At 39.7% G+C, this 25,059-nt stretch overlaps 1 protein-coding gene across 9 annotated transcripts in view; it reads right to left on the reverse strand.

Annotated features, from left to right (window-relative positions):
* Positions 1–25,059, reverse strand: part of msi2b (musashi RNA-binding protein 2b) — a 243,516-nt gene that overhangs the window by 177,695 nt on the left and 40,762 nt on the right. The window lies entirely within an intron of this gene.

The following is a 25,059-nucleotide window of genomic DNA, read 5'->3' on the forward strand; positions in this document are numbered from 1 at the left end:
AGTCAATGGGGCCAATGTTTTTTTGGTTACCAACGTTCTTCAAAATATCTTCTTTTCTATTCTGTAGAAGAAAGAAAGTCATACAGGTTTTGAAATGACATAAGGGTGAATAAATGATGACAGAGAATTATTTTTTGGGGTGAACTATCCCTTTAACTACGGTGAAACTTAAGCTTAATACAGTATGTTAACACTAACCACATATTACATTGATTGACATTGATATTCATTTATAACTCCTATCTGTGGTAAAGTTACTTCCTTAAATGTTTAAAAATAAAATGTATCGATTCATGCCAACAAAAACTCCCATAACATGAAACACATTTGCATTGAAAAACAACAAGACACTGCTGACACTCCTAAAGAAAACGACTGCGAGGAAGGCTTTAATTCTGACAACATTACAGACCCAATATAAGCAAGACACAATTTATGTGCGGCATAAAGAGTGGAACCGGGAGGTAAATTAGATTTTTTTATAATACATAATTTGTAATATTTGGTAATACGCAGTCAAGAGGCGAACATTACCGGAGATTACCAGACACTATGTCTCTTCTGCTGAAGATGAGGAGGAATGCAGGAGGTACCTGTGACAGCAAAGTTCACCGTCTATCTGCGGCGAAATAAAATGGATCGAGACATATCCTGCAGCCTAAATTGGAGGAATGTGATAGGAGTGACAATTTAATATTGCGTCTACTCTCCTCTGGGCACAAATGGATCTAATTAAGATCTTTCATTAGATGCGATGCAGCCGAACCCTCCCTGAAAACATGGATCCTTATCAGAGTGCAGGACAATCGCAGGGATACAGTCATCCCAATCAAGTTGTATCCCCAACACGGTGGGAGGGGTACGACTCGGTGGCTTCTCGAGAGTTATGTGAAGTTTAACAAAGAACACCTGTGGCGCGAGAGTTCCCCTTCCCAGGATTCTCCTCTCTGGCGTGTTTGGTTTTTATTTGTGTTTACTCCGGCTTTCTGATGAACTGTGTAGTGGCCTCTTGCTGTTGATTGCGGGAGACTAACGCTGAGGCTTATAGGCTTATCGTGAGTGAGGACCAGCCAAACAGCCAAATGCTTGTGTTGTGACGAAGTGTCTTTTTTTTTTAATCAGTCCTCTCTGCCTGGCTGGATGCCCCTCTGATTAGAGTGAGATAATGAGACTCCCCTCCTCATCTTCCTCCTAGGCTTCTTCATCATCTCAAATCACATATTCAACACTGATTGCCGTCTCCTTGTTCCTGTACTGAATCACACACTTCAGACGAACACGCTAACATACAGTTGGGAATCGAGAACCGTTTTGATTTAGAGCTAGATCTATTAATCTATCCAAAAAAGAACACACATTTTTTTCTTGATATAGACCGTTTCAGTGGCAACAACATAAACGGTGTGTGGCCCAAACTTAACTTCTTAACAATAAAATCTAAATTAAAATAAATTCTTATATTATAACCAAACACAGACTGTAAGTTAACTTCGGGCCAGCGCATGCGTCTGATGAAACCGTCTATAGACCACTTCGCAAGATGTAAAAACGGGTCCAGAAGCACCTCCAGTTTTTATTTATAAATATTTTTTAATCCTACATATATAATGAAATCATTAAAATATTCGTTTAACATTTTGATTCGGTTATAAACGTTGTGTTGGTTGTAGTTTGTTCAAACATTTATGTAGTGTTGAAAAACTAAAATAGGAAATTTGGACCGGCCTTGGACCCACATTGTGTACGTCTTCATGTTAATTTACATAATCATTTATCTTTCTGTGGGATGAAATCAAATGACGTCACACTGGCATTACCCGAGGAATCGTACCATACACCTCAACACATAAAACATTATTATAAGCGTACCGTGGTGAGGAGTGCTTTCTGTACTTACTCAAGTTAGTTTTGTTTATTTATAACCAAAAAAAGTTAAGAATTGCAACTTTAAAGTCAAAATGAAATCAAAACTGACAGTTTATTTAGGGAATATTGTAGTGTTATTATAAATGATTGACTTGTGTGTGTCATTTTTATTTATTTATGTGCTTTCATAATCTTTTAACAAAATCTGAAAATGTTAACCCCTCCGACACCAACTTTCAGTTTGCCGCCAGACCCATTTCTAAATAAAACACCTATTTTCAATTCACAGTAAAAAAAACAAGCCATTCCCTCTAATTTTCTCATTTAATATTCTGTTTCAATAGGAAATATGTCCCAATACTGAAGCGGATTGTGACTTCCAGTTCACAGGGGCTTAATTTTGTCCAGTTCACAAAAATACATATTCAAAACAAAAGATATCTTGACATAAATAAAGCCAAACAGTGATGTTTTCATTGAGTATTCTTGAACGTGATGTACTCAACAGCACAATATAGTCTGGATCAAATATCTGGAAAAAAGAATCTATGGGACATTTATGTGGAATCATTCGGAAACGGTGACAACGCTGCAGCGAAGTTCAACACGCTCTGTTCGCATGCTGAGCGTTGACGCTCGCTTGAATGACAGAATCCAGCGCGCCTGCCACGTTCTATTCTGCTGCGTCTAAAATTAGGCCGCCAAGCTCCAATTTGTACACAATTTCGCAGGGTGGAATTTTAATGTCGACATTCAAATGTACTGGGCCAAACAGCTCCTGCCTCCACGCCTGCAGCTAACCCTGATTGACAGGCGAGGCAGAGGCTTGACCAAAAGCTGAGAATAACTGATTAGCAACGTTGGCAAAAACCGCTGGATGCGCTCTGTCCTAAACCTCCAGTCACACATCAGACAAGATTCATTTGATGCAATATCAAACACTGTTAATCTTCTCTCTGTGTGAGAGTATCTCTGGTGTAAATAAGAGATTTTTCTGTATTCCTATAGATTGACTTTCAACATATTTCCTTTATAATTAGCAAAACCTATTAAGATCTGGAACTCAAACCATATCAAGTCACCAGAATCCTTTGTTTTTAAGTTAAATCAAACTGGCTTTACAAGTCCCTTGATTTGATTATAAAATGAAGTTAACTAGATTAAGTTATGTTTAAATTATGTTACAGTTTAAGAAAATGTGTATATCTTTGGAGAGGCAGTTTGTCTCCAGGGTAAAACTAGTCCAATCCGATCTCCAGCGTATTTTTATGGAGCCCTAATTGATAACCACAATGCCATTACACTGAGTAGATGAGTGGGGCAGAGATGCTTAGTGCAAATGGAGGTGACAGCCCAAAGCTTACAGCAGCCATCTTCACGCTGACAGCAGGTCGGCTGCCAAAAACAAGGCCAAATGAGCTTCTGTTGACCCCCAGGGCACCTAAATGAGTGTCTGGCTCTTCCAATGGAAGATCCCTCCCAAGCCACTTAGAGCAGCCCAAGGATGGTTGTATGGAAGCAGACCCAATAGGTTAATGGCTGCTCATTTTGTTTGAGGCCATTTACAATTCTAATAAATATAATATTCAAATCTGGAGACATATTACGGTTGCACATGTACGCTCTCCAAAATAAAAAAGATGCACATGTCTGTGTGCGTACAAATAAAAAAATATATATAATTGCTTTTGAAAATGTGAATGTTTTCAGCAGCAACAACATAAACATGTTATGTGGCCCAAACTTAACTTCCGGTAGACCTCCGCAAAGAATCAATAACTGTTGAGTAGTTTTAATTAATTCAATACAATGAATATACAATAAAATATTAAAATAAATTAACATTAATATAAATTAAATATAAATTGTTATATTACTAGGCACTAGCCAGACCGAAAACCAAAGTTAACTTCGGGCCAGGCACGTGCATCCAATGAAACCGTCTATAAAACATTTTATAGGCAAAGAAAAGTAACACAACTTCTTAGACAGCTCAAGCAAATCCAAAGCTTCAGAGCTTCAGGTTAAAGGTTGTGCTGACTCGGAATGTCCCAGTCTATCTCCAGAAGTGCCGTGAAAAATCAAGAGATATCTGTGAGCACCTCCGTGAAAAAATCCTCCATTCTAACTGCTGAGCCGACACACTAAAGGGACTAAGACTTTCATAAGACTAAGGAGAAAAGGGAAACTACTCTCCCCTTTGATTGCTTTGGTCAACTCGGATGCAAAATCAATGCTGAATGAATGCTCATTCACAGGTCTCGCCTGAATCATCGCTGCAATTTTGGCTCACTTGAGCGTGTCAAATGCGGGGTACTGTAGCTTTAAGAATGACCAGTAGGAGCACTCTAAATATCTATCCGCTGATGTCACATGGCTAGGTCAGTGCCTTGCCAAAACTGTCTCATGTGAAGAGAACAAACACTGGTGACCAGGTCACCTCAATACAACAGTGGCATTACACACAATTAATGTAAATCAATAACCACATCAGCCCTCTAATGGTGAGCAAGACCTGTAAAACCGAACAGACACTAGGTAAAAAGTATACAAAATTCCAAAGTCAAGATCATTCCAAGGTCAGTCATCAATGTGTCCACATTGAAAGATGTTATTTCAAAAACTAGATTTTTAAATGTTCCGAAGTGGTGTCTACCCATGCAAAACTAAAAAAACAACTCACCAACCATGCTGCTAGATTGGTTGCCATGTGTTGTTGGATGTTGCTATAGAGTTTGTATAGCGCTTTGAGAGGTTGCTTGCTCCCCTGGGGAATTCTCGTCTGTAGAGGACTCCAACCCTTTACAAACCCTTTACAAAATTACATTTTGTTGAAATCTCTAACAATGATCCACCACTAAAAACGACATTTGGACCAGACTGAACAATTGCTATAGACTAAGCACTATACTAAAGAAATATAGCTGAAAGCCTCTCTCATCCATTCACCATACTGAGTTTTTCGGCCATGTTTTACCCTATAAATGCTAAACAAATGCGGTGAGCGTTCTTTGATACAGACCTCCGCATCACATCTTGGTAATTCCGAACTAACAGCAATATTCCCTCAATGACAAACCGCAGCAATACCCCCTGTGCGGCTTTATCTTAATGATCTGATGTGCTTTACACTCAAACCCAGAGTCGATAGATTATTGTACAGTTATGAAGATAGATCGCGGCCGCTCATAACTCCTTATAGGACCCAGGAGATGGCTGGGCCGATACACCTCGCGGTCTCCGTTCCAAAGAACTCACGCTGAATCTCAATGAGCTTTCAGCCTTGATAAACAGTCTGCAGAATGGAAAAATATTTTCACATTAAGGGTGGGGGGGTAAAAAAGAAACAGGAGAAAAAATTGAGCGCTTGCCCCTCAAAGCGATTCTGAAAAATTAATATGCTAATTAAGTGCTTGCTTGGGGCGAAATCTTCGAAACTTTAGCAGGGGAGTTATAAGCACTTAACAAATTACTTACACCATTACGCTGGAAGCTGTATACATTTTTAAAGCGACTGTACTTTCTCTTTCCCCGCTCGGTTTTCACAATAGATCTCGCTTTTCTTTCCAGACATTTTCTCCCAAGCTGCCATTTAGGAGTATAAAACGATATCAGACTTTTTGTCCTTCTGTGAATTAAGTATAGCACCAGCCGAGGAATTTATCAGCGCCGTGCATCGTTCCAAAGCAGACCTTCAGCAATCCTTTCTACTTCTAAAATGCCTGAACTCGAAGTGAAATAATCTCCACACAGCAAGACCAAGCTTCACATCAGTTTCATCTGTAGAGGAGAAAGAGACGAGCTAACAAACACCATCGGCATCCATCTTGCAAGCCCTGAGCCAACTTTGAATTCAACAGAAGCCACTTTTGTGGGCTTTGTTGCATGCTGAACGTGTTTGTTTGCATTTGTTTGCTTGCGTGTGTACACACACCCTGTCAAAGACATCTGATCAAACGCAGTCCAAATAACCCATAGCCGTATCTCAAGTCGAGATCGACTTCAATGTTTTTCTGCACTTTGGAGGGGCGAATCCCATCAAAGACCTCGACCGTTACCTGTGATTTTAGTTGACAAATTTAAAGGAACAGTTCATCTCAAAATGAACATTCCAACAATAAAACACAATTAATAAGATTTCACGTTTTCTGAAGCCATTCAACAGCTTTGTGTGAGGAACAGGGCGACATTTAAGTGCCCTTCAGTACAGCTCCTCATTTGCATCCACATATATTTAAATATTTTCAGTTTGAATATTGCGAATTCAAAGTTTTATATGAGTTTTAAGCTTTTATGTGAATAGTGATTTTAAACTCTGTTCCTGGCCACATTTGTATACAAATATATACTCTTGTTTACCGCGTTAGAAAAAAACAAGCATAAATTTTCATCCCTTTTACCCAAGAGTAAATAAAATAACAATAAATACAAAATGAACATCAAAAAAACAACCAATCAATCAATCAAAAAGCAAAGGCTCAATTTGCATTTCACAATTGTTTGCCTTAAAATTGTCAGGTTTGTTGTTGCAGTGGTGCAACTCTGAAACTTCTGTTCACTTACAGAAACTGGAATTATGAAGCATTAGTTTTATAATAGGTAACACTTACAATAAGGTTGTATTTGTTAACATTAGTAAATGCATTAACTAAATACATGAACAATGAACTAATAATGTTAGTTAATACAAATAGAATTATTTATGTAAGTTCATTGTTCATTAAAGGGGTCATATGACACGGCTAAAACGAATATTATCGTTTGTTTTAGATGTAATGCAATGTGTATACATGATTTAAGGTTCAAAAACGCTGTATTTTCCACATACCGTACATGTTTGTATCTCCTCTTTGCCCCGCCTCTCTGAAACGTGTGGATTTTTTACAAAGCTCAACGCTCTGAAAAGCGAGGTGTGCTATGATTGGCCAGTTAACCAGTGTGCAGTGATTGGTCGAATACTGCAAGCGTGTGACAGAAATGTAACGCCTCTTACCATATTTGGAACATCAGGTTCCAAAGCAATTGTACTGACAGGTGCGCCCACCTTACTTGCGTATACATTTGGGCGGTGTTAGTCAAGTCATACCACGAACTGACGTGGTATTTTGACTGGGTACAGATGTATATATTGCGTAGGATTTTTTTTCTTTTATAAAGAAGACTTTTACCGAAATGCCCATAATGGGAAACTTCAATGAGAGTGCGTGACCATAACTACATTTCTTAGTTCTGAACGTTTGATTTCAAAAATGTATTAGTAAATGCTGAAATTAGCATTACTAATAATAATAACTGCTGTAAATATTGTTAATTTATAGTTCATGTTAGCTAATGCATTATCTAATGTTAACAAAATGTTACCCCATATCGCATTATTTAGCATGTCACCATATTTTTTTCAACATTCTTCAGCCTTCCACACATTGAATCTGCTTAATGCAGTTAAGCAACAGGAACATGCATCAGGTTGCATCTACAATCATCACACACGCCAAAAAAAGAGAAAATTGGTTTGAACGGAAACAATCTTGTTCCCAATAAACGAGCGGATTGCACATAAAGTATCTGTTGGGCAGGCTGGGGTAATTAGGACCCAGCTGGCAAACAGAAGCCGTAGACTGATGCAAGGCAAAGGTGATGGACAGACCAGATTTGGCTCAGACAGCATCCAGCACTTCAAACCCCGATCTACTTCCACCACCACTTCCTCCTGAAAACACAGCCTTAAAACAGAGACGTGGCCCAGATAACAACCACTGGAACATCTGAGGCATGGGACATGAGCCAGCTCTGACTTCTGTTCAGCCTGGAACAGGCACGGTGAATAGATATGCTTTTACTTTTCATTCTGAGGTGTCATCTCCTTACAAGAACATCATCCAAATGGGATAAGAAATTAGACGAGCATTCAGAGGCACCATCATGGAGACAGAACCAGTGAGCAGCTGCTCCCGATGGCTTTGTACGAAGAGTCTAAAACACACCTCTGGGTTGTGTTTGTGGTCCACAAACAATAATCTTCCAAGAGCACTCAAATCCTGGAGAAAATGCATACTGGGGAGATACAACTACAATTCTGACACCTTCTAAGCTGTCAGAAAATCTGACGTGCAGACTCAAGTTTATTCAGCAGGTTTTGGTGCGACATTAGCCAGTTTCACAATTCGCACAAACACAAGCTGGCAAAAACACAGCAATTCTCAGTAGGAATGGTACCAGAGTAATAGGACTTTTCAAAAGTTCATTTCGATATTTGTTATGGTGACACAAAGGGTTGTCTCTCGCTGATTCAGAATCTCAAATTCACATACACAACATCATACTGATATTTGGGAATGTTTCGGGGTTTTTTTATATTTACATAAAACATAAAACAAAAAAAATGCTACAACACGCATTTGAGCTCAGGTCAAACTGTACGAAAAAAAACAACGCATGCAAAAGTTAGCCATGTAAACATTTCTATTCTTGTTCATCCTCAAACTGTGTTGCTCTATTAAGATCGTTCAACACTACCATTAACTTTTTGTTGCATATAAGGTTATTTATAGTGAAATAAGATTCCTCAGATTATAAAGCGTTTTAAGAACATTACAAAAACGTTTTAACAACATTGCACTAAAAAGTTTTTGTACGGCATCTCTGCTTATCAGAATCTAGTTAAAATATCGACCAATTATCCTCCTATAAAGTTCACAATAATAAAGTAATAAAGCACACACCCCTAAAAAAAAATGTTGGAAAAAAATACTTCCGCGCCATAAAACAAACCATTTCCTCCTCTGCCTCAGCTATTTTGTAGCAGGTCGTAGGGCTACACTGACTATCATTCTAGCATTCAGAATCATGGTGCCTTAAGGCGGTGGCACAGTGGCGGATGCAGCGTGAGATTGATTGCTCCGGATGAAAGTAAAAGGGATAAGGTGCAGTCTGAGCGGGCGAGATGGCTCTAGGAGAGGGCACTTTCACTTTAATAGGACGATTGATTGATTGATAGCAGTGGGTTCTCCTCTGCCACCTCCTTCAGTGACTTTTCCACAGCGCGTCGATAAACTCTTCCACACCCGCCAGGTCGAGATTTTAGAGTTATATAAGCCCTATTGATGTACCAGCATTAACTGTCCGCATACAATGCGTATAAAGTCCGAGCTAGATTAGGGAAGTTACGGGTATGGGAAGGATTATTGACCGAGCGCAAGATGGAGCGCTACGTTATCCTGCGGACGGGAGAATCGCTCTTTTCTTATCGCTAGCTTTTACAGAGTTCATTTGTCGTCGCCGATGAGCGGAAGGAGTGAAAAATCAGGCGTAGAAACGTAATATCACGACTAAACTGGAAGCTATGGCAATAATCATGTGTTAAAATCAAAGCGAGGTTGTTTGTTGAGTGAATACAGATTGTTAGGGGCTTGTGGATGAGGGTACCCAAAACAGCATTTCCCTTTATTGTTACTAGGCAGCGAGAGGCTAACAGAACCTCAAGTGAGGGATTAATTTGCAATTAGGACGATGGCTCTTATGAGTGACTCTGTCTTGGGAGGGAGGCCATACTGCTGTCAAGCCACACAGCTGCTGCTGCAGATCTGCATCAAAACAACACGTACATGTGTACATGGCGATGGAAAGAAAAAGGCAAAAACTCAGTGACATTTTGTGCCCAGACAGCCATGTTTTTCCGAAGGCTTTAAGTAGGTCTGATCAATGGTCTTCCCTCTCTGAGTGATTAGTTTAATCCCACCTGTGGTGCTCAAGGACTAAAGCCATCAGAGAAGCATTTTCACTCAAGCTAACCAAAAAGCCCACACATGTTCGACCGGGGCAGTTATTTTCTGCGAAAAGCCACTCTTACAATCTGCACGATTTAAAAGCAAGACCAAGACACTAGCACCAAAAATATAACAATCTTACGGAATTCACATTATTTTTAGCCTTATTTATAAAATATTGATGAGTCATCTTGCACCAAACACAATTTTGTTCAATCCCATCCAAGTAAAAACTTTTCTCTCTGCTATCACACAAACAACTAATAAACGGCAAAATATTGTTCATGATTGTGATGTGACTTTTGACTAGTTTAAAACGAGAGATGACACTTTAAATATTTTTTTAAAAATTGAATAAAATACAATAAATAAATCATGTTTAATTTAAATAAAAATACTGAATTTATATAAATATAAAAATAGTCATATATATATATATAACTAATCAATTTAAATAAAAAAATTACCACCAAAACAGCTTAAGAAAAGAAATAAACTACATTAACACTGTAAAGAAAACTACACTCATCATCATCAAGCAAATTAATGGAGGCATTTAGCAGACACTTACACAAGGTCATTTAGCTTCACATTTAAAACTATTTCCATCAACAGATGGCAAGCAAGCAATTCAGAATCTGTTAGAAAAAAAGAGCATAATGTACAGACACAAACAAGTTCAAACTCATACAAATAAACCCAATAAAGAAACAATAAGCCAAGTGCAAATCGTCTGTTCACATCTCTATAGTAATTAAAAAGGGACTTCCAAAGAGTCCTTAATGCATCTCAAAAATCAACATCAAACAAGCTTTCGACTCGAGTAACACGGCAGAGGTTGACTGGGTTTTAAGAGAAATTCTGGGGTGGGAAGAAACACGCTGGCAGAACTGCGGTAGAGCCTAAAGCACATGTTCATACACACACACAGAACGCTGTTCATCCATGTGTGACCTGCCTCTGCACTGCTGCAGGGGTCGGCTGTAGTGGGAGTGTTTTTCTCGGTTAAAAAAACGCCTCTCTGAGTGCGGCACTGCTTTTCAGCATCGAGTCTTCACCTCTCTGAAACACTCCATTACTCTCAGCCGGCCCAGCTCGCACACCGCGGCACTCCAGGCCCTGCCTCTGCGACCCCTGGCCCAGATAGAGCCACTCTGCTGGGCTGTGACATGAGAAACCCAACATCCCCCACCGCAATGCTCACCTGCTGAACACTGTGACGCTATTGGTATATGAGCTTTTGAACAAAACCACAGCCTGTGCTTCACGTTTTACATAGACTTCTGCTGACGGAACACGTGCCGTGTTGACTAACTAATTGAGTGTGTATTGCCTCTATACTAACAGCGACACAGTTACTTTCAAATGTTCAATTAAAGGTATAGTTCACCCAAAAATTAACATTTGTTCGTTTACTCACCCTCATGTCATTTCAAATCGGTATGACTTTCTTCTACAGAACACGAAAAAAGATACTTTGAAAGTTTGAAGAATGTCGGTAACCAAACAACAATAGACACAAAACCACTGTGACATTTCTCGAAATATGTTCTTTTGTGTTCCTCAGAAGAAAGACTCATATACAGGTTTTGAACGACGTGGGTGAATCATTTTTTTATTTTTATTATTGATTATATTTATTTTTGAGTGAACTATCCCTTTAGATAAGGAATGTGTTATTCAGCTAGCTAACTATAAATATGTTGACAGTTTAATGAACATTAAAGTGTTTTTCTGCAAGAGCAACAACACCAAACTAATCTTAAAAAATTATGTATTTTCAAAAAAGTTTCAAACACTGTACCAATTGTTGTATGTCAAAATACAAGCTATTACGCAAGATATCAAAATGATCGTAATATCGCTATTTTGTAATATCGCTTACTTTTTAGTACAAAAAGTAATGTAGCAAAATAATTAGGTTAATACAGATAGCGGAGAGACGGGTGAGATTGATATACAGCAGTTGACCTGAAAAAGAAAGCCATGTGTTCAGAATTACATTCTTAACTCAAAGACTTGTGAAACCGAGCTTGCGCATCTAGCGTTGTTTATGGTCACATATGTGCATACATATTGGGCACGATACAATCCCGACACGTTAAGCTGTAAACCGAGTAAACCCTGTAATCCGTTTTACATCAACCTCCTCGTTCAATTAAAATGCTTCACGTGCCCAAACAGGCGCACTTCTGATGCGATCAATACGCCTTTGAAGGCATTTTAAACATGAAACGCGTCGTATCCCTGTCGCACAATTTTGATTCGGAGGTTCAGTGAGCTAAAATCCATTCTTCTCAAACTCGCTCGCTTCCCCAGAGAAGCGAAAATGCGACGTGCCTCTAATTTAACATCTGTCACACAGTGATATCAGCTGGGGGATAGAGAAAGAGAGGGAGCGAAAGAGAGAGAGAGGATGAAAAAAATGACTTTGAGAGTTATTTGAACTCAACCGGGCAGGCTGCTCTAATTAATAAGACTCGACGCACAACACAGCAGAGCCCACGATCAGTTTACACAGTAAACAGGCCAGTGGTTCTGCCTTAGCCAGATAAGGCTTGTTCAAACCCATTTCAAGTGCAGTTGTGAGTGGAGCAGCCATCGGCCACACTTTCTCTCTCGCTCTAATAGAAGCCATTAACAAGGGGCATAGCCCTTCTCTCGTGCTCTTGGATAACTGTTCTGTATAATTGAAGCCGCAGAAAGGCTCTTCATAACTGGGATTTAAATGGCACGGGTGCAATATTTGCCGAAAGGTTCCCGCCGCTTTCTCAAGCCTCGCTGCCCCTGCGCCGTATTTCAGTTTCGGCTCTGCCTGAGAAACATCCACCCATCTGCCCTGAAACATGTGAATATCTTCGTCAGGAAGGAACTAGCTCTAATAAACGTGCCGTTCTCTCGCCAGAGGCAGCAGTAGTAGATTCTACAGCAACCCTCCCTCCGCCCGACCGCCAAAGGCACAACTGCATCACTTGAAACAGACACAGACTGATACAAAAAGCGTTGCATAAAAACGGAGCCACGCTGCCGCATACATCGGGTTCTACTTGAAAAGCCCTCACTCCTTTATCCGGGAGAATAGCTCCTCTTTTGTTCTGCATAAATGCCAATTACCTAATTCTCTCTAGCATGCAAATCAGATGAAATGAGGGCACGGCAGATTGCCCATGGAGCACGGCACCGTGCCGTTTCCACAGTGACAGGAAGGGTACCTTTTGGGACACTTCTCTACTTAACACTTTAATCAGGCTCCATTTAGAGGCAAAAAATGTAATAGATTTTTTTTACTGTCACTCTCTCCGGCTCTCTTCAACGCTTGTGAATAATAACAATCACTTAGCCTTCAGACCGGTATACTTCAGTTGTTGCCAATAGCTTGCACTCTGCCATCCCCAAATTTGAGAGCACTACATTTTCGCTAACTAAATAGAATTTGCCAGTTCGTATTACTGTAATTTCATTGCCTTTGCGCACAACTGGAAATAACCGATAATTTTCATGCCCATCCACCGGTGCCTGTTCTATTTGGAAAAGTAAATGGCAAACAAACCATTTTAAGCGCGTCTGAGGTGAACGTACCTCTTTGTGCTGTGACTGTACAAGTGTACAGTATGATATTATGACGACTTTTAATGTGACTTTGAGGAAATGGGTAGTAGCTAGGGCTCCAAGATAAATCTACATTAACGAAATATCGCCAACGTGGATATCGCAATGGTTTGCAATACTTTTCTAGATTGTTTCATCAGACACACACACCTGGCTCAAAACTTCCGGTCTGTGTTTGGTTATCATTTATTTTACATTTAATTTCTATTAATATTAATATTTCATTGTATATTTATTGTATTGAATTAAATTGAAACTACTCAACAGTAGTTCTTTGCCGAGGTCTAACGGAGGTTAAGTTTGGGCAACTCAACGTTTGTATGTTGTTGCTGCTGAAACCATCCATTTAAAAAGTAATGTGTAGTCACGGTTTCAGGTCGGTTGTTATCTTTAGTTTTTTGTATGGCTCTCATGGTGTTTCGAGTCTGCCGTCACCACGCAACTGTGTTTTTTTGCCAAGTTTAACAATCATAGGTAGTTTAGATGGTTAGAGTTAGGTTAGGGTGTGGGTTAGGGTAAAGGTTTCCTAAGACTTGAAACACCAAGGATTTAGTCAAAACCAACAAGCCACGCCCACGGATCTGAGTAGAAACACCAAAGATTTAGTGAGAGCCTTGCTTGTATAGTTTTAGTTTTTAAATCTCTGTAATTATCATTCAAATTGCCTTAACATACGCTTTTTCTCACTAGCAAAAGCATTTTCTCATTGCGTTATTTAGCAAGTTATCGCATATCAATTTATTTCTTCAACAGCGTACAGCCCTGGAAGTTGCAGACAGGAAGTGACGAAAGAATGTCCAATCATGGTCCCTGTGAGGCTAAACAGACTTGTCAATGAATACATTTCAAAACATGAATAAGGAAAATAATGTGTACAGTGTTAATCTAATTTCCACAATTGTACACACGAAACATTTAAAAGCAGGCGACGACAGAACGTGTCCATTGAACCATATGTGCATAAATCATAATTTAAAGAAATGGCCATTAGATGCTAATTGTACTAAAATGCTGTCAAGTACCCGAGTAGAAAAATTACCATAATGCTCATTCATAATCACTCACTGCATCTCCCGGTAAAATATAGGTCAACCTAGATATCATGAGTGCTACCTTGTTCTATCCAAACTATAGTTGCGATACACATCAGTATTTTAGAGTACAAAGTATACTTTAAAGACTAATTTTGAAAGACGAGCAAGACGATTCAAACTGACATTGCTGCGAAAACAAGGTAACAGCCACAATGACGCTCCAGTTGCTTTAAATCTTCTACAACGCATTTGATGTACTAACTGTATAAAAGCAGGGCTCCGGCTGAATAAAACTCCTCTAGGGAACACTACTTGACAGTCCAAAGACCATACTGGATCTTCTTCACTGCCACATCCTCATCTATATGAATACGCCGCCTCCTATCAAACAGATCCACAAACGCACACACTCGAATCCAACCCGGGCCTATCATCAACAGCTCCGTCACTACAAGCCCTTGGAACTCTCTCCCTCCAGCCCCGGACCTGAAGCCTCCACGGTGCCGTGAATAACGATGAGAGAGCGCTGATCCGAGCGGAGATGCGCTCTCCTCGTTCCTGAAGGCTCCTCTGACATGTTTTAGACTTCTCGGAGCTCTCGGCTCTCCTCACGGCCACCGGCAAACAGCCGTGTCACAGTAGTCCACTCCGGAGAGCGACCTCGCTAATGAGGGGCGAAGGGTATCCGGTTCACCTCTACAGGCCACCGCTCGGCCCCTGTGAATACTAATGACAGGAACACAGTGAAGGTTAGACGTGGAGATGCAACGGAGTTTGCGGAAGGGAGGGAAGAAAGGAAACGACTCGACAAATGGAGCATGAGGCATTGGTGGCATTAAGCACTCCTGTGTGGGAGTCGACTGAAAAACACTCCTCTCTTACGGCAGTCTTTTGTTATCTTAAAATGTTATTGACACCTCACTTAAGCGGCATATGGTGAACCAAACACATGGGCCGGATTTTAACAAAATAGTCCTGCGCAACTACTGGCATTCTGCTGGGCTTTTTGGAAGAAGGAGTGAGAAAAGACTGCCGTAGTGAGAGAGAAAAGGAAGTCCACAGCTCAATTGATATAATGAATAGCTGAGGCTATATACTGTTTGCTGTCAAAAAAAAGTGCTTTCAATCGCTTCTACACCAATTAAAGGTGAAGTGACTTAAGAGCGACCTTAAATCTTTTCATTCAATGCATTATTGAAAGCTTTTAGTTTGTAATAGACTGATGTATCGACGAGGTCAATTCATTTGCCAATATTTGGCCTTTTTGAGATTAAAGGCATCGGGTGATAACAACGGCCAATTAACAGAAGTGTAAGCTTAAAAAAAAACACAAGGACAAAATGTGTGTAAAAAAATTTTGAGGTAGAATTTTAAATGAATATCGTTTATAAAGCATATACTGGATAGCATATGGGCTCATCTGTTGCCCTAAAATTGTACTGGTCAAAGCTCAGTTCCAGTCCGCAGACAATACACCCAAAAATAAAAAATTCTGTTATCATTTATTCACCCTCATGTCATTTCTGTGTATCACGCTCTTCTGTGGAACAAAAAATAAGATATTTTGAGAAATGAGATTCTGTCTTCATACAATGAAAGTCAATAAGGGCCAGTGTTGTTTAGTTACCAACGTTCTTCAAAATATCTTCTTTTGTGTTCTGCAGTAGACAGTCATACAGGTTTGGAATGACAACAGGGTGAGTAAATGAGGAAAAAAACGTTTTTTGATTAACTATCCTGTTACATTTGACTGGACAAGTGCATTACGAGGAGAGCTGATCCTATGACATCACGGGACAGCGTCACCATTAGTATCACTTGCAAATCCTCTCCTCTGCAACATGCAATACTTTATCCCGCTTTAGCCTCTCCTGAAATAATGGTTTTGCCCGCGTAGCAAAAATAATCCAAACAATTAAATTACATACAAATGTAAGTCATTTCTCTAATTTAAACCTAACAACACAGAGACTAATTTTACTATTATTAGTTAGCAACCACTTCTACAAATATCAGCATTTGCTATTAAACAAAAAAAATCTGTTGACACATCACCTTGTGAAAGGTTAGCTTATACGCAGCAGTATTACGCAATACAGCTGGCATCAAGCGGGCCGGCCAGGGTACAGGTGCATTTTACCGACATCACACGAGGCGATTTTACGTGCCATTGTGTGTAAATGCACACAAACACGGCCCTCGACTCCCGAACAAAATGTTCTACAGGCGCTACAGAAATTTGCCAAATAAATGATTTATTGTGAAAGAAAAAGAGCGATTAATATTCAGCCAAAGAGTTAGTGTTTACGCCCCCCATTTGCTCCAACCTCAAAAAGTCATCCATCAGCGGAATACTTCACATGGTGAGCAATGGACAGCAAGCAGCTTATTAGCACACCGAGGAAAAGACACGGATAGAGAGAGAAGGAGAGATCACTGAAGCATACATACTCTTCTCTTACATTGGACATTAGGTCAACTGTCAGTTCTAGTTAGTTAAAGGTTAGCCTACAAAAACTCGTATCCATTTAGCATTTAGTTTCATTTTCTGACATTTTAATATCGTCAGCTTTAATGCTAATGTGAAATAACGCTAATACTAAGCAAAAGTAGCGATCAGTATACATGAGCACATAGAAGAAAACTAAACTGGTTTATATAAACACCACATGCTACTCCTTTTTAAAAAAGGAGGAACCTAAGTCATCTACAGAGCGTAATATCATATAAACAGAGATTGGCTTATTTTAAATTGGCAACTACCAAAAACACTCAACAAACTGCATAGCAACACGATAACAACTGCTCAGGTTTTAGTGACTCTGCACATTTATATCAAAATTCGAATGACATCAGATCTCAAGTGATTTATTTATTAAAATCAGCTTACATTAGTTAACAAGTAACCATGTATGAGTGAAGTCACTAGTCAAATAGTCTCAGCCTCAGACGTCACGCCCACGGACCGTTGGCTAAACGTCTGATGCATATGGCAAAGGCACACTTTTCTGGAAACACTTCAGCACGTTCGAAGTCGTGATCTGATTGGTTGAATTTCCCAGGATTTCCAGGAGACATGCGTGTCGCGTTCTTTAACGGTCCGCCTGGAAACAACACGAAGCCGTCTGATCTCAGAAGTAAGCTGTCGTGTTTACAACTGTTGCAATAAGAATTCATCACGATGGACTGAACGCTTAATTCTTGCGAGGTTCACGGCATAAATGTATAATCATTTTGTTGCTGTTAACTTTTGACACGTTCGTGAATGTACACCGGTCTGTTACTGCAGAGGGACATTTCCACGCCTCTTAACATGACGCGGCACAAAACGAAACATGATTGGTTGCTTTACCTGTCGGTCATATTGGCCTCTTGGGCGGGCCTTGGCCAAAGAAAGCGGCGAAAGGGACTACTTGTCAAAGGCCACAGCTAAATCTAGATATACGAACCCTTCCCCCTTTGTAGTGCAGTTGTTTCTGCAACTTCTAGACATCGCTCTTTCACATATTTTATTTGCATGCGACACACAAGGTTTGTACTGCCACTTTTTGTTATTTTTGCACCGCGTGCATTGGGCATCAGGGCTGCGTTGGGTTTTACAGAAGAGAGAAAGTTTCCCTGTATGCGGAGCGTCTCAGGTCGCCAGGTTAGAAAATACTTCTCTGACTCTCTTCATGCCCCACTGCGTTCTACCATGCCAATTGATTTTCCTGTCTCAATACTTGTTCATCCCACTTAAAGCGCTTGTTGCCTATGGTGAATCTGTTGTGGCAAATTGTATCCTACAGTATCTAACACCTAAAGAACAGAGTTCCTGTAGGCACATACTGTATTATTCTAAGGGCCCTTCAGTGTTACTATTAAAGAGACAGTTCGCTCGAAAACGTACATTTTGTAATTATCTGCTCACCCTCATGTCATTTCAAATCTGTCAGCTGTTATTTCTTCTGTGAACCCTGAAAGTGTTTCACAGGTGGCTAACACAGGTCTAACGTGTTGCGTTTTCGCTTCTTTGCCAAAGGAGATAACGTATTTGCAAAACGCGCTCTGTAGTTTGTCCGTTTAGGGCTACTATAACATGGCACATTCCACGCAAGGGGACCCGCGGTGTATGTAGATTAAAAATAGCTCATTCTAGGCCCTTACGAAAATTAACCATGTTTTGTTTGTTGTGGTACAAGTGTAGTAACCATGGTTTTTTGGTGCATTGATTACTTGGGGCAAAACAGTGGTTTTACTACAGTACCATCATTTACTATCCCGAAATAAAAATAATCCTTAATGAAAAGAAATCTTGCAGTATGTTATTTTCTAATAGATGTTACCATTTACATTCTTCTGATTTTGATATTCGTTTAATTGATGGGTCAAATTTGAAAAAAGTAAATATATTTAAATACCTTGGCCACTGGCTTGACTCTGAATTGTCCTTTAAGCCTCATATTGATTTTATTATTAAAAAATCATATGCTTGCCTAAGTTATCTTTATCGTTCAATCAATTGCTTTTCATTTCAAGTCAGAAAAAGATTAATATCTCAATTAATTTAGCCTATTATTGATTATGCAGACATTATGTACCAAAACACTTCAATTACAAATTTAAAACCCTTGAATACTGTTCACAACTCTTTATGTAGGTCTGTTTTGAGATGCCCTTACAGAACTCATCATCGTGCTCTGTATGAAACTCTTGGCTGGCTTCAACCAAAATCCCGAAGGCAATATCATTGGCTTCAGTTTCTTTTTAAATGCGTTTATTTTAATTATCCTTCTTATTTAAAACAGTTTTTGGTCCTATTTACTTCCTCTTATCCCCTACGACACATGCAGTATGCATTTTTTTTGGTTCCGAGAATTTGCACAGAAGTGGGTCGCAGGTCATTCCAATATAAAGCTCCAATCGACTGGAACAATCTCCCCTCTTCTTTTAAATCATTTACTTCTTTTAAGTCCAACTTATTCTCTCGTTTGAAAACAAAGTGTGTGTTTTTAATTATTGTATCTGTATTTTTCCTTTTTTATAGTTGCGCTTGTATGTTACTGTGGTGACTGTATGGGAAAGGTGAGGTGAGTGCGCTGGCCTTTTTTTTCTTTTTTTGTTTGTTTTGTTATGGTTTTTTTGTTGTTGTATTTTTGTTATTTGTTGTATTCTGTATTGTATTCTGTAGTTGTCATTGGGACCCCTTTGAAAATGAGATGTTACATCTCAAGGGGTTACCCTTTCGATAAATTTCCATTTCAATTTCTTCTGTGAACCCTGAAAGTGTCCATTTTTACAGAATCCTTATGTAGCACTTGCCATAAAGGAAAGTTTATAGTGATCAGAAGCTTTTAAGCTCAGAAAAAGAAATAGAAAAACATAAAAGGTCCATATGACTCATACACAATAATCCAAGTCTAGTGAAGCCGAACAACAGCTTTGAGCCCCTGGTCACTATGAACTGTCTGTCTATAGTAAGAGCTGCATAATGATCAGGGTTGCCAGATCTGTGTAAAGAACAGCCCATGACCTATTAAAACTTGCCCAATGACCCCAGCCAAAATACCAAAACTTGGAACATCACTTCCTTATCGGAAATACATGTTACAATCACTTTTATGTATTACAAACAATTTATTTCAGAAAATCATTGTATAGAAATAACCATAAAAAATGATAAAATATCACAAACAACTTAATCTTACCTTATAAATGACAACTGATGAAAAAAGTGATGTGGCAATTTTAGCGGCATCTAGCGGTGAGGTTGTGAATTGCAACCAAAGGCTCAGTCCACAAAGCAATGCGGTGGCTAACACAGGTCTAAGGTGTTGCGTTTTCGCTTCTTTGCCAAAGGAGATAACGTATTTACAAAACGCGCTCTGTACAGCAGTTTGTCTGTTTAGGGCTAATATGGCACAATCCATGCAAGGGGACCTGCGGTGTATGTAGATTAAAAATAGCTCATTCTAGGCCCTTACGAAAATTAACCATGGTTTTTTTTGTGGTACAAGTGTAGTAACCATGGTTTTTTGGTGCATTGATTACTTGGGGCAAAACAATGGTTTTACTACAGTAACCATCGTTTACTATGTTTTTTTTACAAAAAACATGGTTTTCAAAACCATGGTTATTTTTTGATAACCATTGTTTTACTACAGTAACCATGTTTTTTTGGTTTTAACTGTAGTAAAACCATGGTTTTTAAATTTTAACTGTAGTAAAACCATGGTAAATTTTCGTAAGGGTGGTAATTAAAACATAACGCTTCATTATGTAAGGTCTTTATACACCTCTGAAGACATAGTTATGTATATTGCATTTCTGTCAATAGATGATCCTCCTAAACATTACACACAGCACCTTTAAAGTAGCCCAATTATGCAGGAAAGGCACAGACCTGGCAACCCTGACACTGATTCCTCAACGATTTCTCCTGTTGTGCTACATTTCTAGACAAAATAAGCACAGATTTGAAATGACAAAGGTGTGTATATAAAACAAGAATTTACCTCTGTGAGTGAACCATTCCTTTAATAAAAAATGTCACTTGTGAGGGAATAAAAGCGGACGTACGTCAATATGTCCACAGAGATTACTTACACACATAAATAAACAAGTGCACATGCACAAACTTTTAGATATTTTTTTCAGTACAGCTATAATTCTTCCAAAAGAGCCCCGATGGACAATTATGCATTTTCTCATTGAGATATCTCTAGGGAAAACTCAATCTCTCTCTCTTTCCCCCTCCCTCCCTCCCTCCCACCCTCCGCTCTAAGCAGTTGTCTTCCTTGGCAGGATGTCAGCCTCTTTCTGGCTCTGCTGGGGATGTGAACGCAGACTTACTAAAGCTCAGCCACAGTCTACTGCATGTTTACCACAGCTTACCACACAGCGGCACAGAAACGCAGAGCTGAAACCGCCGCTTTCAGACTTCGGCATGTCGGGAGGGGCTAAGTTTAGAAAAACACAGGAGAGGAAGACAGCAGAGGACACTTGATTCCAAGCACATTGTCAAAGAAGCCCAGAGTGAAAAGGCCATTCTCTCAAATGTCAAGCTTTGGTAATAGGGAAAGAAACATCAGCCTGGGAGGCAGCAGTGTGATGCTAGCTCGTTTTTCCTGTCGGGCGGCGCTGCCGTTCTGCGCGCCTCAGCAGAACCAAAGATAATGCAGTTGTAAAGTAATATGTTGGAAAGCTTGGGGTGGACCTGAAGGGCATGGCTGGGTCCTGCTGAAACATGGCCCGTAAATGCATCATTAGTGCTCCCCGAAGAGCGCCTCTCAGGTGGAGCGGTTCTGTTTGTCTTTGCGCTATAGTCTGCAATTAACGGCGAAACCGAATCTCTCGCCCGCTTTCTGTTCGTGCTCCAGCAGAGCAAAAGAGGGGGGTTGGCGTCGGTTGGCACATCTCCCAGTCCTAAACACTGTAGAAAGACTTTAAAAGCTCATCAAAAACAACATCCGCACAATCAAGCAACAGCGCGGTGTGCGCTTAAAGCGCCGCTCTAGTAGTCAAGCTGAAACGTTGTCATTATCTATCGTGTTAAAGAAGCCAGAGTAAAAACAAATCCAGGTGAATCCCGAGAAAGTCTACAGTGCTTGTAGAAAGTTGGCAATTCTATTTATCTCAATGGCGGCTGCACGATTTAAAGGGAATCATTTACTTACCCTCTTGTCATTTCAAACTTACATGACTTTCTTTCTTCTGCAGAACACTAAAGAAGATATTTTGAAGAATGTCGGTAACCAAATAATGGCGGTACCCATTAACTTGTATTGTATGGACAAAAACCAATGCAAGTCAATGGGTACCGCAGTTGTTTGGTTAGCGACCAAAATATCTTCTTTTGTGTTCTGCAGAAGAAAGTCATAAAGGGTTGAAATTACAAGAGGGCGAGTAAATGATGACAGAATTTTCTCTCCTGAATGATCCTGCGGAGGACAGCGCTAGATATCTCAACTGTGTCCTGATACACTGAACATAGGCCTGTCCCGGTCACCTGCACCTGGGCCGAACCGAAGTGACCCGGTCTAAACCTGAGAGAGGCGGCAAATCGCCACGTTCAGCAGTGACTGCAGGTGCAAAAAGAAAAGTGCTCAGCCAAGTCTCCCAAACTCCTATTAATAAGTTTTCTAACCTCTGCTCAGCAGTCCGACTCATCACCTGTCACAGGAAGGGTGATAATGAAAACAAAAACGGAGGAGGTGGCTCACGACAAGCCAAAAGCTGATACAGAGAGCATGTATGCTTAAAAACAAAAAGACCAACCACAAGGTAAGGTGAACTAGGAAGTAGCCAGGCTGGGCTCCACCTGCACTCATACTGCTCCTATGGAAAGACCTCCCTCTCTCCTTATATAGGCAAATCTGCCACTCTCCTTCAGACCCGCTGCTGCCCTGTGGGCCGTGACAGGGTTATTTTCAGATGACTACAGAGCTAGCTGCTGTCCAAAGCTACTGAAAGACAAAGAGGAATTACTATTGTCACGACTGATGGCTGGTTATCTCCCAGGGTCTTTTTGAACACCTTGTCTACAACATAAAGGAAAGCATCACCATTATCGCTCTGAGGGTTCTCTGAAAAATTGTAAATCTACGTATTAAACCATAAAGTGTGTAACGGTATTATGAATATTATTATGCCTACAAATATATTAAAGGGGACATGTGTTAAAAAATCCTTTGAGGGTCTTGAGTTTGTACCATGTACTTCATCCTCTTATAGGGCAAGTATCACATAAAAGTAATACATATACCATAAAACAATAGGGGGCTCAGTGATAAGGTGCCAAATTAAAACTCAGGTTAAAGGGACAGTTCACCCAAAAATAACATTTCTGTCATTATTTACTCAAATGTCTTTGTTCTGATGAACACAGAGAAAGAAGTTTGGAAGAATGCTTGTAACCAAACAGTTCTTGGCTACCATTGGCTACCATAGTAGGATAAATCATCCAATCATCCTTTCCTACATCCTTCCAAATATCTTCTCTTGTGTTCAACAGAACAAAGAAAGGTATAAAGCTATTTTTCATACTATGGTAGTCAATAATGGCCAAAAACTGTTTGGTTACAAGCATTCTTCCAAATATCTTTCTCTGTGTTGATCGGAACAAAGAAATTGATACAGAACAACTTGTGGTTGAGTAAATGAAAACAGAATTTTCATTTTTGTGTGAACTGTTCCTTTAAGTTTAGTGCTAAGAATACTAAGAATACACAACTAACATAATAACTAACACTATTATAAAAGGACTCCAGAAAGATACAAATACAAAAGTGGCCCCTATAAAACAATAATATACAGTTCACCTCCGTGTAATACCAACTGTGAGAATATGAAGTGCATAATTGTTGACTGTCCACAATCAAGATTGCTTATTAAAGCACAATATGCCAGGGTGGAGCCAAGGTGCATGTGTGCTGAATCAGCAGATATACAAGCAGAAGTGCTGATTAGTGGGAAAGCCATATGTTCCATTGACAGGTATCATCACAACAGAGAGCAAGGCACTCCTTGGTGAGGGCAAGGCCTCTCTACAGGTGCCACCCCCTGCTCCCTGGCACCTTTCAGCAGTAAAGACCAGCTAGAGCACTGTGACAGCACAGGAAGGATAGTGTTACCTATAGCTAAAAGGAGTGAGGGATGAAATAGCAAATGTGCAAGAGCAAACGAACCAGAACGCAGCGGAAGCGGTGTGAAAACAGACAGCACGTCAAGTGGATTAAACCACAGATGCAGGCCCAGACACACAAGCCCCATCGCCAACCACGTGTTTCAGCGAGAGGACATCTTACCTCCTCTGCCTCTCCCGGGGTGGCAGAATCATTAACAAGACTTTCACTTACAAATACTCCTGTGACTGGCACAAACAGGCACACAGACAAAGAGCACAGCTAAACTTAGAACTTTTTCCATGCGGTGGCAAAGTCACAAAGCCAGGACAAATGCAGCTACCAGCAGGGTCGTCGTCTGCCATTCTACCTTAAATAAGACCACTAATAATAACAACACAGTTAAGAGGAAAAAAATCATTACCGCTATTCAAGATTTTTTTATGTTAATATAACTGTTTATTTTTGTGATATTTACTAAGCCACATTCATTATTTGGGAGTGTAGGGCTGTGCAATTAATCACAGTTAATCACAATTAATCACGATTGAAGCTTAATCGTGATTGCTCACGATTAACCGCAGTTACTCTTAATCGTCAAAATGAACAAATAAAAATCTTCTTATTGTTTTTTTTCAGTTAAAGTCAAGTTAAAAAGACAAGACAAGTTAGTGAGTAATCATCTAAATCAATGTGTTCTTAATGTTGGCCAAAATAATCGTGATTATGATTTTTGTCATAATTGAGGAGCCATGGTGCCACCAGAATCACACACCATTTATTACTGGAAAAGAGAACGCTGTCATACGATCAAATTTATTCAGGACACCAGTGTTACACCCTTTTATTTTCTTAAAGAAACACCCTGGAGTTTGTAATATAATGTATGGTGAATAATGACAGTATAGTGTTCCCATCAATAAGGAATTAAGGCATAGTTCACTGAAAGAAGAATCTGCCATTATTTATTCACCCTCGTGTGTTCAAAACCTGTATATGACCCTTTCGTCTGTGGAACAAAAAAGAAGACATTTTGAGAAATGGTTTTGTCCATACAGTCAATGGAGGCTCATGTTGTTTGGTTACCAAAATTCTTCAAAATACTTTTTGTGGTCTGCAGAAGAAAGTCATACAGGTTTGAAACTAGATGAGGATGGGTAAATGATGACAAGATTTTCATTT

Source organism: Triplophysa rosa, linkage group LG14 (genome assembly GCF_024868665.1).
Source record: "Triplophysa rosa linkage group LG14, Trosa_1v2, whole genome shotgun sequence".
NCBI classification, from domain to species: Eukaryota; Metazoa; Chordata; class Actinopteri; order Cypriniformes; family Nemacheilidae; genus Triplophysa; species Triplophysa rosa.